The following is a 17230-nucleotide window of genomic DNA, read 5'->3' as shown; positions in this document are numbered from 1 at the left end:
CATGTCTTTCCCTTTTCTCTATGCCCTTCTCTCTTCATGAAAACTTACTAATTCTGATCATAACTAAGTTTCCTTTTTTGTTTTTTGTTTTTGTTTCTTCAAGACAGTTTTTTTCTGCTTGCCATGGCTATCCTGGAAAAGTAAAGGAAGGTACAATTTAATAATGTGTAACACTGAAATGATTATGTATCTTAGTGTCATGTTTTCTAAGTGTAATTCAAGCCTTGGGACAACTGATTAAATAGATTTTAGTAATGGATTTATAGAAATAACTTTAAAGATATTTGATTTTCTACTTTACTTGAAATAACTACTACACTGATAAAAATACAGAGATGAGATTTATTTACAGAAAGGATTCTATCAGGTTTCATCTTGTAGAAAGGTTGGTTGAGTTTGTTAAAATCATCATCACATAGCCAAGGGCAAATGACATCTGGATGCATGAGCCAGAACTGTCCTCAGTGACATCTCAAAGGTTCCCATCACTGCTTCTAGTGAAATCTCACCAGACGGGAACAACGAGTGTGAAGGAATCTGATATTATACATTCTAAAATTTCTTACTAGAAGACCAGAAGCAGACTTCTGTAAACCTTTGGAGTCAATGGGTTCTCTGCCCAGACATGTAAGAGCTGATGATTGTTTCTCACATTAAGAAGATGGAGGCATAAATAGACATTCCACATTTTTCCATCACAATTCATGACATATTTGCAACACCTATGTACCTTGAACTAATTTTTTCTGTGTTGGCAGAAATACAGAAGAAAGGATAAGGTCATTCTGTGGGTTATATCAGAGAGGGATGCCAGTGATTTATTTTGTATCTGCTCAGTTTTCATTGGTTATGTTATAAACTACAATAATATGCAACACTCAGTAACTGATCTTAATTTTGATATAAGGCCTGAAATCATATTCTATTTTTGTATGAGAAAAATAAACATTTAAATTCTGCAATGAAATAGAGCTATAGAAGAGAAATAGATATGACCAACAAAGAGTTGAATCACTCTGAAACTCTGAGATTTCTTCTGTAGTAAAACCTCAAGACATTTCATATTGTTTTATTTAAAAGACTTTCTGGAGTTTTATGGCATTCACTAGGGCAATGATCCATTAAGATATTTGAGTTTATAGTTTTTCTTAGCCCATTTTCAGTTGCTATCACATAATATAGTAGACAAGGTAATTTTTAAAGAAGAGAATGTGATTCAGACATTGTTCCTTTAGCTGAAAAGCCTGTTATGCACACTGAGATCTGGAAATGACCTTGGTGCCATGTAACATGAGAGCGTATGACAGGACAAATGAGAGTGGAGCAGGGAAGGAGGGCCACTATTTCAGTAACTCAATCACAGCATAAGTAATGAAATCTGCAGTGGGGACATGAGTTCTTCACAGAGAGCCTGGCCTCAATAATGCCCAACTAACCACCTCTCCTTACATTTCCCTCTCACATAATGATGCAGTGGAAAATCTAAACTATAACTATTTTACACAATTCTAATACTCACACAGAACTTCTTTATTTTTTTTAGTTCAAAGTTTCATGTACTTCAGGCTAGCTTTAAATATGCCATTTACCTCATGATAATATGGATTTTTGATTTTCTTCCTTTACTTTCCACACGAAGTAGAAGTAACTTGAGAGCTTCACCCCCAGGAGTTCTGACACGACCAGGCTCACAGATGAGTTTCTGCCTGCTGCAATAATTGGCCTAACAGGAACCACTCCACAAGGGGCACAGAGGGCAGAAGACCAGCTGCCCAGCTATACATGCATCTTTCTTCAGGTCCATAACTACACCCAGTAGTAGATCTTGTGCTCTAGATCCTCACATCACACATATACGCAGAGTCAGCTTAACTTTTAGGAAGCCCGCTATAGCTGAGGTCATAGATTGGGTGGTCCAGATTTTCACCCACATCGTGTGACAGCCTGACCCAAGAAGGTCTGATATAACCAGGCTTACAGTAGGGACAGGCTCCAGTCAGAGACAGCAAAGCTGATAAACCCCACAAATAACCATATGGCTAGAAGCAAGTACGAGAACCCAGTTCTCCTACCACAGCAAGCTCTGGATAATGTTACACACTGGAAGAATACATTTCTTATTTAAAATCACATGTAATGATGATGTTGGAAAAATTTAAGGACAAAAATAGCTACTATAAAGAATTATAGGACAAACTAGATAAACAGGTAGAAGCCTTTAAAAAAGAAATATATCCATTAAAGAAATATAGGAAAACAAAATCAAGCATGTGAAAGAATTGAACAAAACTGACCAGGATCTAAAAATAGAAATAGAAACATAAAAGAAATCACAAAGCAAGACAAACCTGGAGATGGAAAACCTAAGAAAGAGATAAGGGGTCATAGATGCAGGCATCATCAAGAGAATACAGCAGATAGAAGAGAATTTTGTGGAAGATACAGTAGAAGATATTGACAAAATTATCAAAAATATACAAACTGTAAAACACCCCTAACCCACAATATCCAGGAAATGCAGGACACAATGAAATGACCAAACTGAAGAAGAGTGAGTGTAGAAGAGAATGACCAGTAATTCCCAATGCAAAAGGCCAGTAAACACCTTCAACAAAATCACAAAGAAAACTTCCCCAACTTAAAAAACTAGATGCCCATAAACATACGGAAGCCTACAGTATGCCAAATAGATTAGAACAAAAAAGAAATTCCTCCTGTCACATAATAAATACCAACATTGTAAAAATGGCAATCTTGCCTATAGCAATCAAGAGATTCAATGCAATCCCCATCAAAATTTCAACTTAATTCTTCATAGAGTTGAGAAAAGTAATTTGCAAATTCCTCTGGAATGACAAAAAAAAAAAAAAAAAAAAAAAAAAAAAACTAGGAGAGCAAAATTTATTCTCAACAATAAATGGACTTCCGGGGGAATCATAATCTTTGACCTCAAAATAGAGTACAAAAGAATTGTGGTAAAAACTGCATGGTATTGGTTCAGAGACAGGCAGATAGATCAATGGAACAGAACTGAAGACCTAGAAATGAACCCACACACCTATGGTCACTTGATCTTTCACAACAGAGCTAAAACCAGTGAGAAAAAATAGCATTTTCAACAAATGGTGCTGGTTCAACTGGCACTCAGCATGCAGAAGAATGCAAATAGATTCCTTCTTACCTCCCTGTACAAACTCCAGTCCAAGTGAATCAAAGACCGCCACATAAAACCAGGTACACTGAAACTAATAGAAGAGTCGCCTGGGAGTCGGCTGGCTGGGCGCGGGCAGCGCCGCCAGCATCTGAACTAGGATGTCCCGGCATGAAGGTGGCAGCTGTGATGCGTGTTTAAAAGGAAATTTTCGAGGTCGCAGATACAAGTGTTTAATTTGCTACGATTATGATCTTTGTGCATCTTGTTTTGAAAGCGGGGCAACGACAACAAGGCATCCAACTGACCACCCGAAGCAGTGCATATCGACAAGGGTAGATGTTGATTGGTACTGTGGTGGGGAAGCTTTCTCTGTAGAGCAGCCACAGTCTTCTACTTGTCCCTGCTGTGGAAAAACGGGCTACATGGAAACATCTCTTCCAGAACATGTTACTTCTGAACATGCAGAAACAGAAGTGATTTGCCCCATATGTGCAGCGTTACCTGGAGGGATCCTAATCATGTCACAGATGACTTTGCAGCTCATCTGACACTTGAACACAGAGCCCCTAGAGATTTAGATGAATCGAGTGGTGTTTGACCTGTATATAGAATGTTTCACCCTGGTCGGGGGTTAGGAGGTCCTCGTGCTCGTAGATCAAACATGCACCTTACTAGCAGTTCCACTGGTGGACTCTCTTCTCAGAGTTCATACTCTCCGAGCAGTAGGGAAGCCATGGATCTGCAGCTGAGCTGTTATCTCAGTTATCAGGAGGGAGACGTTCTGCAGGAGGACAGCTTAACTCTTCAGGCCCTTCCGCTTCTCAGTTGCCACAACTGCAGATGCAGCTGCGGCTTGAGCGGCAGCATGCGACAACTGGAGACTGCTCGCAAGGAAGGTCGGCGCACTAACATGAGCAGCGTCACCACTACGATCACACAGGCCACGGCCACAGCCAACACAGAGAACAGCCCGCAGGCCCTCCACAGCTCCCAGTTCCTGCTAACAAGGTTGAAGGATCCCAAAAATGTCTGAAGCAGAGTGCCAGTCCATGGAAAGCGAGCGTGCAGACCGCAGCCTGTGTGTCCAGGAGCTCCTTCTGTCCACGTCCTCAGATGAGGACGAACGGGGGAAGACGGCAGGTTTTGGTGCAATGGGCTGTGTAGATATTATGCCTTTAGATGTTGCTATAGAAACATCATTTAGGAAATGAGCCTCCACCACCTCCTCTTTGATGAGCTCCCCACTGGCAGACAATGTCCTCTGTGCTGTATTTGCCAATGAAAGTAGACAACAGCTATCCTGGGTTTATGTGGTGACTGTAATTTCAGGTCTGTCACTCTTGTTACAATGTGTACATTCAAAAGGAAGAGAGAAATATATATGATAATCATTTCCACCTAACTAATTTTTTACTTCTAGCAGGTAAACGTAGTGCAGGGCCATCTCTGCTTCCTGTACCTTGACATGCAAAGGGCTCTCCTAATACTCCACGTTCAAACAGAAGAGGAAAACTGAAATCTCTAATGAAGCTGCTGTGCGTAATTATGAATATTAATGAATAAAAAACTGCTTGGATGGTTTACCTAACTACTGCATGAGGTTTTTTGCAGCTTGCATGAGTTTCAGTGGCCTTGTTATTTAAAAATTAAATACAAGGAGTAAATTTTTAAAACAATAAAATTTAAAAATAAAATACAAAGCCCAAGGTTTTCCCAACGTTATTCAGTGGTTACTGGGCAGAGTAGCTTCTGAATAGTGTCCACCTGACTCACCCCTAGACAAGTGCCTCTCACGCACAAAGCCAGCTCTGCAGGGGAACCCGGGGTCCCTAGGTACAGGTTTGGCATTCCACTGTGTAACTGTCCTGTCTCCCTGTCAGCCAGAGTCCACCTGTCCCTGACTGGTCACAAGGGACACACCAGTAAAGACAGGGTCCTCTGCAGGGTGACTGTGTGCCCTTCACACAAATCCTGTCTGTGTTTGTTGGAAGTTTTTACTTTTTGTGGTTGTTTAAATTTTTTAACTGTTAACCATGTTCATTCAGGTGTAGATGGAGTTCATTTATTCACTGTTCAGCAAAGTTAACCTGAATTATGCTGTCATGATTTTAAAAATCTCACATTCTCAATCAGACTTTGTGCTGCTTATGTATTTGTGGGTTGCTGAGACAGATCGGTATGAGGGGAGCCTTGAGGGTTTGCATTTGCCTTCCCAGATCTTATCAACCAAATTCTTAATGCTAATTTTAGCACCTTTTCTTTATTGGGGTTTTTTTCCTGGCATAAAAAGTAAAGTCTTTAATTGAATCATGCCACCTATATGCCTATGTTATTAATCCTATGCGTTTTTTTTTTTTTTTAATAAAAGTAGGGCCACTTTGGGTTGTTAGGGTTGTAGAGGACAGGTACTTTGTGTGTTTGCGGTTTTTCACACTGGCTCCAGGAAGGCGCACTGGCTCTGGGGGATGGAGCAGTTTTTGGAATGTAAATTTAGGGCTTTTAAAAGGGATATGCAGCTTCTGATAAATTTCTATGAGACTTAATCTAATCATGTCTGCCTCCCATCCACTTCCCTGTGAGCCATTCCGATGGCTCGCCTCTCTCCAGCAAACTTGCACTTTTTTCGGTTTATTCAAGACAAGCAGAGAGACTTGAACACCCCCAGGTGTTGTCAAGAACCACAAAGTCCATGTTCATCTAAATCTACCAGAAAGAAAAGTCACCCTCCATGTGTAAAAAACTGTCTCTTCTCCTCGGAAACTTGAGACTCGACCAGCGTCCAGATACAGTAGCTGTTTTCTTTAGTCTTTGATGGAAATCATCTTTTTTATTGAAAAAAAATATTTTAAAAGACAAAGAAAATGTAAAAATTTTCAGTATTTTTGCATAAAAGTATACGAATACATTTTAAGGTTGTAATTAAGTATTTGTGGGTACATATACATACACATATGTATATATGTAAAAATAATATAAGAAAAGATGCTACTAATATGAGGTGATAGGAGAGAAACTAGGAGAGGCTATAGAAAGGAAAAGGGTGATGTGATACAGTTCTACTTTAATTAAAATATATTCATTTTTTTCTTGAACTTTACATTATCTGTGAGCTGTTTCTTGGGTGTTCAGATTTTTCTGGGGTTAGCATCCCACTATCAGTGACTGCATATTATGAATGTTCTTTTGTGACTGGGTTATCTCACTCAGGATGATATTCTCTAGATGCATCCATTTTTTTTTTTTTTTGAGAATTTCGTTAGGCCATTGTTTCTGATAGCTGAGTAGTACTCCACTGTGTAAATGTACCACAATTTTGTATCCATTCATCTACTGAAGGACATCTGGGTTCTTTCCAGCTTCTGGCTATTATAAATAGAGCTGCAATGAACATTTTGGTACATGTATCTTTTTTGAATATTGGACCGTCCCTGGGGCAAGTGCCCAGAAGTGGAATAGCTGGATCTTCAGGTAGTACTATGTACATTTTTCTGAGGAACCGCCAAACTGATTTCCAGAGTGGTTGTATCAGTTTACAACCCCACCAATAGTGGAGAAGTGTTCTTCTTTCTTCACTTCCTCACCAGCATCAGTTGTCATCTGAGTTTTGGATCTTGGCCAATCTGACTGGTATGAGGTGAAATCTCAGGGTTGTTTTGATTTGAATTTCCCTGATGGCTAAGGATGTCGAGGATTTCCTTAGATGTTTCTCAGCCATTCGATATTCCTCAATTGAGAACTTTTTGTTTAAGTCTGTACCCCATTTTAAATAGGGTTGTTTGATTCTCTGGTGTCTAGCTTTTTGAGTCCTTTGTATACCTCGGTTATTAGGATTCTATCTGATGTGGGTTTGGTAAAGATCTTTTCCCACTCTGTTGTCTGCTGTTTTGTTTTCTTGACAGTGTCTTAAAACTTACAGGAAATTTAAAATTTCATTAAGTCCCATTTGTCAAACTTTGAACTTAGAGCTCAATCCATTAGTGTTCTGTTCAGGAAATTTTTTCCTGTGCCTATGAGTTCTAAGGTTTTCCGTACTTTCTCATCTAATACGTTCATTGTACCTGCTTTGATGTGGAGATCTTAGATCCACTTACACTTGAGCTTTGTATAAGGAGATAAGAAAGGGTCTATTTTCATTCTTCTGCATGCTGAGTGCCAGTTGGATCAACACAATTTGTTGAATAGGCTGTCCTTTTTCTATTGAATGTTTACAGCTCCTTTGTCAAAAATCAGGTGACCATATATGTGAGGGCTCATTTCTGGATATTCTATTCTATTCCATTGATCCCTGTGCCTATTTCTGTACCAGTACCATGCAGTTTGCAGGACAATTGCCTTGTAATATAGCTTGAGGTCAGGGATAGTGATTCCTGCAGATATTTTCTTGTTGTTGAGGATGGATTTCACTATTCTAGGTCTTTTTATTTCAGATGAAATTGCACATTGCTCTTTCCAACTCAATGAAGAACTGAGTTGGAATTTTGATGGGGATTGCATTGAATCTGTAGATTGCTTTTGGTAGGATGGCCATTTTTAAAATGTTGATCCTTCCAATCCATTTGCATGGGAGATCTTTCCATTTTCTGAGATCATCCTCGATTTCCTTCTTTAGAGGTTTGAAGTTCTTGTCATGCAGGTCCTTCACTTGCTCAGTTAGAGTCACATCAATGTATTTCATAGTTTTTGTGACTGTTGTGAAGGGGATCTTTTCACTAATTTCTTTCTCCACATGTTTGTCCTTTGAATATAGAAAGGCTACTGATTTATTTGAGTCAATTTCATATCCAGCCACTTTGTTGATCTAGTTTATCAGCTGTAGGAGTTCTCTGGTAGAATTTATGGGGTCACTTATGTACACTATCTTGTCATAAGCAAATAGTGATGTTTTTATGTCTTCCTTTCCTATTTGTATCCTTTCGATTTACTTTTGTTGTCAAATTGCTCTGGCCAGGTTATCATAATTTCCCTGGGGTACGTTCTTTTGCTTTCCTCTTGCGATCTTGTCAGTGATTGGCTCCTGCCTTTCCCTTGTACCTGGCCTGTTTCCATGGATTTCTTCTGTTTCTAGTGGCAGATGGTCTGAGCAATTGTTGTGCGCCCCAAAATATGCCGGCTGGGAACAGAGGGCCCAATGCTAGGTTCCTGTGTCCCTTGATCAATCTGGGCAGGCATGCACTTTCCGTGTGCTCCACTGAGATCTTCTGCCCCCGGCTAGTCGGAACCCGTTCTTACCCCGTTCTTGCCAGTCCTGTGTGTCTGGGTCTCTGCTCTTCCTGGTGTCAGATCGATGGTAATCTTCTAAAGGAATGGCCCTCACTCAGCTCCTGGTACACCAGAGGTGAAGGCCGGGTATCTTTTTTAAATTGGTTGTTGAGAAGTTTCAGAAATTCAGACCCATCTGCATATAACTCACACATTTCAATAAAGTCTTTTCAAGACTGTTGGCCACTTGAATTTCTTTGGTATTGAAGTAACCTGACCATTATTCAGGGAATTTTCCACATTCTCTAACACAGTAGTTTTTGCTTTTCTGCAAAACATGAAGATACTGGTCTTGTGTGGATGTATAACTCGTGATGTGAGAAAGAATAAACGCCAGTTATGTATTTTTCCTTTTCTGCAGAGATTCTGGGAAGTCGTAAGATCCTCTATTTTCAACGTGGCTTCAGGGAACAGCTGCAGTCTTTTCAGGGCAGTTTAATTTAGAAAATGAAGTTAACACTTCAGAAGGACTAGTGGTTCATAGAATCCCATCTCATGTAGAAAATTGTATATTAATTATTTTATCAGATATTTTAAAAATACCTCACCTCATCCTATATGTAACCTATAATAATGTATTATTTTAGGGTAGAAAGACACAGATTATCAATATAAAATATATTTAAGCCCTTTGAAAAAAATGAAACTAATAGAAAAGAAAAGAAAGTGGGGAAGAGCTTAGAACACATAAACACAGTGAAAATTTTCCTGAACAGAAAATCAAATCTTATGCACTAAGTACAAGAATCAACAAATGAAATTGCAAGGTTTCTGTAAGGCTAAGGGCACTGTCAAGAATACAAAATGGCAGCCAACAGATTGGTAAAGGAACTTTACAATCCTACATCTTAAAGAGGGCTAATATTCAATATATAAAAAGAACTCAAGAACTTCTACCCCAGAGAATCAAACAATCCAATTAAAATAGGGTACAAAGTAACAAAAAAAAAAAAAAATTCTCAACTGCGAATACCAAAGGCTGAGAAGCACCTAAAAAATTCTCAAGGTCACCAGTGATCAGGAAAATGTGAATCAAAACAACCTTGAGATTTTACCTCACACCAATCAGAATGATTAATATCAAAAACTCACATTAAAGAAGATGCTGGAGAAGATGTGAAAAAAGAGGGACATTCCTTCACTGTTGGTGAGGCTGTAAGCTAATACAACCACTCTGGAAATCAGTCTGGTGGTTCCTCAGAAAATTGGACATAGTCCTACCTGAAGACCCAGTTATACCACTTCCGGGCATTTACCCCAGAGATGCTCTAACACACAATATGGACCCACGCTCCATCATGTTCATAGCAGCCTTATTTATAATAGCCAGAAGCTGGAAAGAACCCAGATGTCCTTCAGTAGATGAATGGATACAGAAATTGTGATACATTTACAAAATGAAGTACTACTCAGCTATTAGAAACAATGACTTTATGAAATTCTTAGGCAAATGGATGCATCTAGAGAATATCATCCTGAGTGAGATAACCCAGTCACAAAAGAACGGGCATAATATGCAGTCACTGATAGTGGGATACTAACCCCAGAAAGATATGAACACCCCAGAAACACCTCACAGACTATGTGAAGTTCAAGAAAAAAAAAAAGAAAATGAAAAACCATTACACTTAATCTTTAAACACCATGAAAACTTTGACTAATTCCAAGTTATACCTTGTTTTACATATACTTTATGCTCATTGTAACTAGTACGATCTTAATGCACACTATCAAACGTTTTAAAAAACCAAGTACTGACAAAAATGTATTCGTTTACTTTTATGGAAAATGATTAAAATTTTTACATTTATCGTTGTTTTTTAAATAAAGTTGTTTAATTTATAAAACAAAAACTAAACATTACTAACGCTCCAAGCATGCATTAAACCTCACACAGGTAGCTTCAACACCCCTCTCTTACCACCGAACAAATCATAGAAAGATAAACTAAACAGACACCATGAAACTAATGGAGATTGTGAACCAAATGAAGTTTATAGCTATCTACAGAACATCTCACTTTAAAAGAAAATAACATACCTTCTTTTCAGCACCTCAAGGTATCTTCTTCAAAAATGCCCATGTAATCAGACACAAAACAAGCCTCAACAGAATCAAGAAGATTTCATGAATCCCATTCATTCTCTCAGATCATGATGGATTATGGCTGGTCTCAGTAACAACAAAAACAATAAAATTTTACATACTCATGGAAGTGGAATAACTCTTCTCCATGATGATTTGGCCAGGTAAAAATAAAGAAATCAGACATTGTAGAATTTAATAACAACAAAAAATACCAGATACTTCATACCCAAACTTATGGGACAAAACTCAAAGCAGTTCTAAGATAAAATCCCATTGATATAAGTGCCTTCATAAAGAAATTTGAGAGATTATGTACTAGTAGCTTAATATCACAGCTGAAACCATCAGAACAAAAGTAAAGAAATGCATACAAGAGGAGTGGACATCAGAAAATAAGCAAAGTCAAGACTGAAATCAACCAAATAGAAACTAAAAGAGTTATACAAAGAATCCAAAAAAAAAAAAAAAAAAAAAAAAAAACCTAGGAGCTAATTCTATGAGAAAATCAACAAGATAGATGAACCCTTAGCCAAATTTACTAGAGGGCACCTTGTCTAAGTTAATAAAATCAGATATGAAAAGGGAGACATCACAATAGAAACTGAGAATTTTTTTTTAAAGTCACCAGATCCTACTACAAAAGCCTATACTCAGCAAAACTGGAAAATCTAAATGAAATAAATGATACTCTAGGCAGACACCAGGTACCAAAGTTACATGAGGATCATATAAACCATTTACACAGAGCCAAAATCCATAAGCAAATAGAAGCAGTCATTAAAATTCTCCCAACCAAAAAAATTTCTAGGGCTAGATGGTTTAGGGAAAAAAAAATTTTAGACATGATAAATTTTTATTATCATATTGGGAGGCCCACATATGTCAGGGAGACAAATATTAATGGAAAATTTAAATATAACCACTACTTTACATTCCTTTCTTGTTTACACATAAATATATTATTGAATTCTTACTTGGTTGTTATTGCTTTGCAACTGATTTAATTCTTTACAAAACCATGAAAGGAGAGGGACCATTGGATGAACTCCAAGATAACCTTAGCAGATGTAGGTCATACCAATATCAAGCTCTTGAACACTAACAAATTCCTAAGCAGAATAATGAGACTAAACAAAACAAAACAAAAACAGAAACATGCATAGCTCATAACAAAACATGCCTTGCTTTCCAGGTCTAATCACATAATGCCATTATTTCCCAGAGACTTTTCATAAAACTTCTGTGCCCTTATTTTAATTTCAGATAATTCTCAAAGCTCTGCATCCCAAACTTACTCTCATCTTACTACATTCCCTTTAATTCAGAGCTGACTGACCTATCAATTGGTCTATTTCAATAACTGGAGATCTCTGTATAGACATATTCCAAAATATGCACCATGTTACGGTGTTCCATAGTCTACTGAAACTTGTCAGAACATGTCACAACTTTATTTGAAAGTCCCTGAGGGTCCAGTCACATACAGTCATAAACAGCTGTTAGGAATCTTGCTATTAATTAAAATAAACTTAATAATATTTCTGTTTCTAATTATTAATTTTCAAACCTGTAAAGTATATCAAAGTGATGTTCAAAATTAATGTGATTGTAAACTAGAGATGCTTATCCTCAAATCTAAGTTAAAAGATAACACAAAAAAACTTCAGATAATACCTTTCTCCTTGTGTTACAGCTAGCCCCTTCCCCTTTTACTAGGGTCACCACACACAATTTCACATGTGACTTCTTAGTACACGTTTGTAGAATGCAATACATATCATAATACTAAGAAGCTTGACAATCCAGGGAGTGACATCCAACTACCATTTTCACATGGGGATGTTGCTGTTTAAATTTTATAAACCCCCATATGGAGCCCCACCATAGAATTCTATCAGACATTCAAATAGGACCTAAAACAAATACTTATCAAACTATTCCACAAATTGAAATAGCAGGAAAACTACTTAATTCAGTCTTTGAAGAAATAGTTAATCTGATACCTAAAACACAAAGATCCAACAAGAAAAGAGAACTTCAGACCAGTTTATGTTATGAATATCAATAAAATATACTCAATAAAATATTCTCAAACTGAATGCAAGAACACATCAAAATACTCATTCAACATGATCAAGCAGGCTTTATTCTAGATATTCATGGATGTTTCAATATAAGGAAACCCATCAATGTAATATATTATATAAACAAATTAAAAGAAAAAAAAACACATGATCATCTCACTAAATGTTGAAAAAGCCTTTGACAAAGTTCAGCATTCCTTTATGTTAAAAGATTTTGAAAGGTCATGAATTCAAGGCCCAAACATAAGCATATTAAGAGCAATATATGACAATCTTTAGCCAACATCAAATTAAAATGGGAGAAACTTGAAGCAATCTGACTAAAATCAGGAACAAGAAAAGGCTGCATTCTCTCCCCTCCCCCCTCCCCGTTATTCAATATGGAATAGGAGGGTCTAAACAGAGCAAATAGAAGACAAAAGGAGGTCAAAGGGATACAAATTGGAAATGAAGGAGTCAATATATCACTACAGATGATATGATAGTATACCTAAGTGACTCCAAAAATTTAACCAGAGAACTCCTATAGCTGATTAACAACTTCATCAAAGGGGCTGAATACAAAATTAACTCAAATAAATTATAAGCTTTCCTCTACTCAAAGGATAAACAGGCTGATAAAGAAATTAGAAAAATAATACCTTTCATAACAGTCAAAAATAATATAAAATATCTTGGAGTAACTCTAACCAAACAAGTGAAAAATTATATGACAAAAACTTCATGTTGCTGAAGAAAATTGAAATAGCTCTCAGAAGATGGAAAGATTCCCCCATACTCATGTACTGGCAAGGTTAATATAGTAAAAATAGGCAGCTTGCTGAAAGCAACCTACAAACAATGGAATCCTCATCAAATTCCAACACAACTCTTCACAGAAACAGAGCAATTCTCAATTTTATCTGAAATAATAAAAAACCAAGGATAGAAAACTGTTCTCAACAATAAATGAAATTCTTGGGGAATAGAATCATCATTCCTGGCTTCAAGGTATACTACAGGGAAATAGTCACAAAAACTACATGGTATTGGTACAGAGACACACAAGTAAATCAGTGGATTAGAATTGAAGACCCAGAAATAAATCCACATATTTATGGTCATTTTATCTTTGGCAAAAAATTTAAAACAATACAGTGGGAAAAAAGAATTCATTTTCAATAGATGGTGATGGTTCAACCTGTAGTCTGGCTGTAGAAGAATGTAAATTGATCCACTTTTATATCCTGTACAAAGCCCAAGTCCAAGTGGATCAAGAGCCTCCACACAAAATGAGACATTGAATCTAACAGAAGAAAATTAAGAAAGAGCTTTGAACACATTAGCACAGGAAAACATTTCCTGAAAATAGCACCAATTTGCTCAAGATATAAGATTAACAGTTGACAAATGGGACCTCATAAAACTGAAAAGCTTTTGTAAGACAAAAGATACTGTCAAATGGACAAAATGGCAACCTACAAGTTGGTAAAAGAAGTTTACCAACTCTACATTTGATAAAAGGGTAATATCCAAAGACTCAAGAAGTAAGATTGCAAAGAACCAAATAACCCTATTAAAAATGGGGGTAACAGTGTGAAACAAAGAATTCTCAACTGAGAAACCAAGAATAGCTAAAAAGTTCCTAAAGAAATGTTCAACATCCCTAGTCATCAAAACGACCTTGACTTCTACCTTATAACAATCAGAATGGCTATGATCAAAAACTCGGTTGACAACAGAGGCTGACAATGATGTGGAGAAAGAGCAATACTCTTTCATTGCTTGCGGTATTACTAGGTGGTACAATTACTTTGGAAATCAATCTGGAAATTTTTCAGAAAAGTGGAAATAGTTCTACCTGAGGATCCAGCTATTCCACTCCTGGGCATATGAGCAACAGATGTTCCAACATATAACAAAGGCAGGTGCTCCACTTTGTTAACAACAGCTTTATTTACAATATTGTAAAATCCAGGATCTGAAAACAAGCCAGACTTATCTCAGTGGAAGAATGAATATAGAAAATGGGGTACATTTACTCAATTGAACACTGCTAATTTATTAAAAGCAATGACTTCATGAGTTTTTCAGACAAATTGAAAGAATTAGAAAATATCATCCTCAGTGAGGTAACCCAGACCCAAAAGGACAAACATGGTATGTATTCACTTAAAAGTGGATATTAACTCAAAAGCTCATAATACCCAAGAAACAATCCACAAAACATATGGAACTTAACAAGAAACACCAAAGTGCAGATGCTCCAATCCTACATAGAAGACTGAAGAAAGTAATTACAGAGGTTAGAGGGAGAGAACTGGGAAGAAGAATGGAGTGGGAGAGAAGACAGAGACAGAGGGTGCAGGAGTAGATATTGTCAGGGACAAATGTACAGAGGACTTATGGGTCTACACACCCATCTTTAAATCTGTATCCCAGAATTTTTTTCTGTCCAATGGAAATACAGGGACAAAATATGGAACAGAAACTGAAAGAAAGGTCATCCAGATACCTTTCCAATTGCAGAAACCAAGCCCTGACACTATTGCTAATGCCAAGAAGCATTCGCTGACAGGAGTCAGGTATGCGTTTATTCTGAGAGATTCTAACGGCACCTAAGACAGATGTAGATACTCATTTCCAATCATTTGACTGAGCCTGAGGACCCCAGTGGAAGAGGCAGAGGAAGGACTGAAGGAGCTCAAGAGGATTGCTACCTCGCAAAAAGAATAATATCAACTAATTATAACAGTAAGAGCTCCCAGGGACTAAACCACCAACTAAACAGTATTCATGGAAGGATCCACAGCTCCAGGTACATATGGGACAGAGGATAGCGTTATCTAGCATCAGTAGAAAGGGAAGCCCATGGTCCTGTGAAGGCTTGATACCCTAGCATAAGGGGATGCTAGACTGGAGAGGCAGGAGTGAGTGAATGGGTGAACGGGTACCCTCATAGAGGTAGGGAGGAAATGAGAAATGAAAGATTGTTTTTGGAGGGGAACCCAGGAAGGGAGATATCCTTTTAAATTTAAACAAATAAAATATTAAAATAAGAATGATGACCAAAGTGTAGATGCTTCACACTTACTAAGAAGTGGGAACAAGATAATCAACTGAGGTAGCAAAGGGAGGGAACTGGAACGGAGAGAGGGGAGGGAGGGAAAAGGGAGGAGTAGTATCGAGTATTACAAAAGAAAAGGGAGAAGTTCACAGAGTAAAGAGAATGAATAGAAATATGTAGCAGTTAGGGGAGATGGGGGAACCACTAGAAAGTTCCAGATGCCAGATATGTGAGATGGTCCCAGGTCCCTATGCAGATGACATTAGCTGAAATACTCAACAGAGGGGAGACAGAACCTGAAGAGACCATGTCCAGTAGATAGGCATGACCCCAGTTTTTGAATGCGACCAACCAACCTTCTCAAAAATTTTAACCTAGAATTTATCATGTATAAAGAAAATGTGGGGACAAAAATGGAGCAGAGAATGAGGGAAAGGCCATCCAGAGACTGCCCCATCTTGGGATCATCTGCAGACACCAAACCCTAACACTATTTCTAATGCTAAACAGTGCTCACAGACAGTGACCTAATATGCCTGTCCTTGGAAAGGCTTTTGACAACATTTGACTAAGAAGGATGTAGATACTCACACCCAACCAACAGACTGAACCTGAGGACCCCAATGGAGGAGGCAGGGAAAAGACTGAGGGAGCTGAAGGCTATTGCAACCCCATAAGAAGAACAGCAATATCATCTAACTGGAACCCTAGAGCTCCCAGGGACCAAACCACCAACCAAAGCGTACACATGGATGGGTCCATGGCTCTAGCTACATATGTAGCAGAGGATGGCCTTTTTTGGCATCAGTGGCAGAGGATGCCCTTGGTCTTGTGGAGGCTTGTTTTCCAAGCATAGATTGATGCTAAAGGCCTGAGTCAGGAATGAGTTGGTGGGTGGGGAAGCACACTCTTGGAGGCAGAGGGGAAGGGGAAGAGGGTGTGGGGTATGTGGAGGAAAGACTGAGTAGCAAAACAACATTTAAAATGTAAACAAGTAAAATAAATTAATTAAAAAGGGGAACTAAAGTAGAAAAAGTATCTGAAGCTGGAGTAATGTTTGAATGGATCAGAATCTTACTTCTTTTCGGGAAGAACAGGAAAAAATTCTCAGCTGCTACATAGTCACAGTTTCCCCTAATTCTAAATCCACGGGACCTAACATCTTCTAAGCTTCATAGTCACCTGCATACACATGGTCTATATCCACATAGGAATTTACACAGGCACATGAATGAAATTTGTAAAAATGTAAACAAACCATGGTTTGATGAAGTACATATAGATTGTACTTCAAAAAGTAATGCAAACTTCTACAGGACAAATTTGAAGTGTGTTGTTTTACAAAGAAAAATGTTATAACTTTGTTCATCCATGTTTTCACTCGTGACAAAGACCAATATTAAAACTGACAGATGAAAACAAAAGACATTGTGTGAACAATGAGTATGCATGTGTGCATGCATGCATGTGTCCGTGTGTGTGTGTGTGTGTGTGTGTGTGTGTGTGTGTTGTGTGTATGTGTTTGTTTCTCAAAACTGAAAAATTAACAGGGCTGCTCTTGAATACGAGTCTCCTGTCTGACTACTGAGAGAAGTCAGA

General features: G+C 37.8%; 1 pseudogene across 1 annotated transcript; it reads left to right on the top strand.

Moving 5' to 3' along the window:
• Window positions 1–3312: 3312 nt before the first annotated feature.
• On the top strand, window positions 3313–4387 carry LOC308431349 (E3 ubiquitin-protein ligase KCMF1-like; annotated as a pseudogene). The gene has a single exon. The product of its transcript is annotated as an E3 ubiquitin-protein ligase KCMF1-like (transcript).
• The last annotated feature ends 12843 nt before the right edge of the window (window positions 4388–17230 follow it).

Source organism: Micromys minutus (assembly GCF_963924665.1).
Source record: "Micromys minutus genome assembly, chromosome: 16".
NCBI lineage: Eukaryota > Metazoa > Chordata > Mammalia > Rodentia > Muridae > Micromys > Micromys minutus.
Note: the sequence above shows the minus strand (reverse complement) of the source record. Positions and strands in the feature narration are given on the sequence as shown.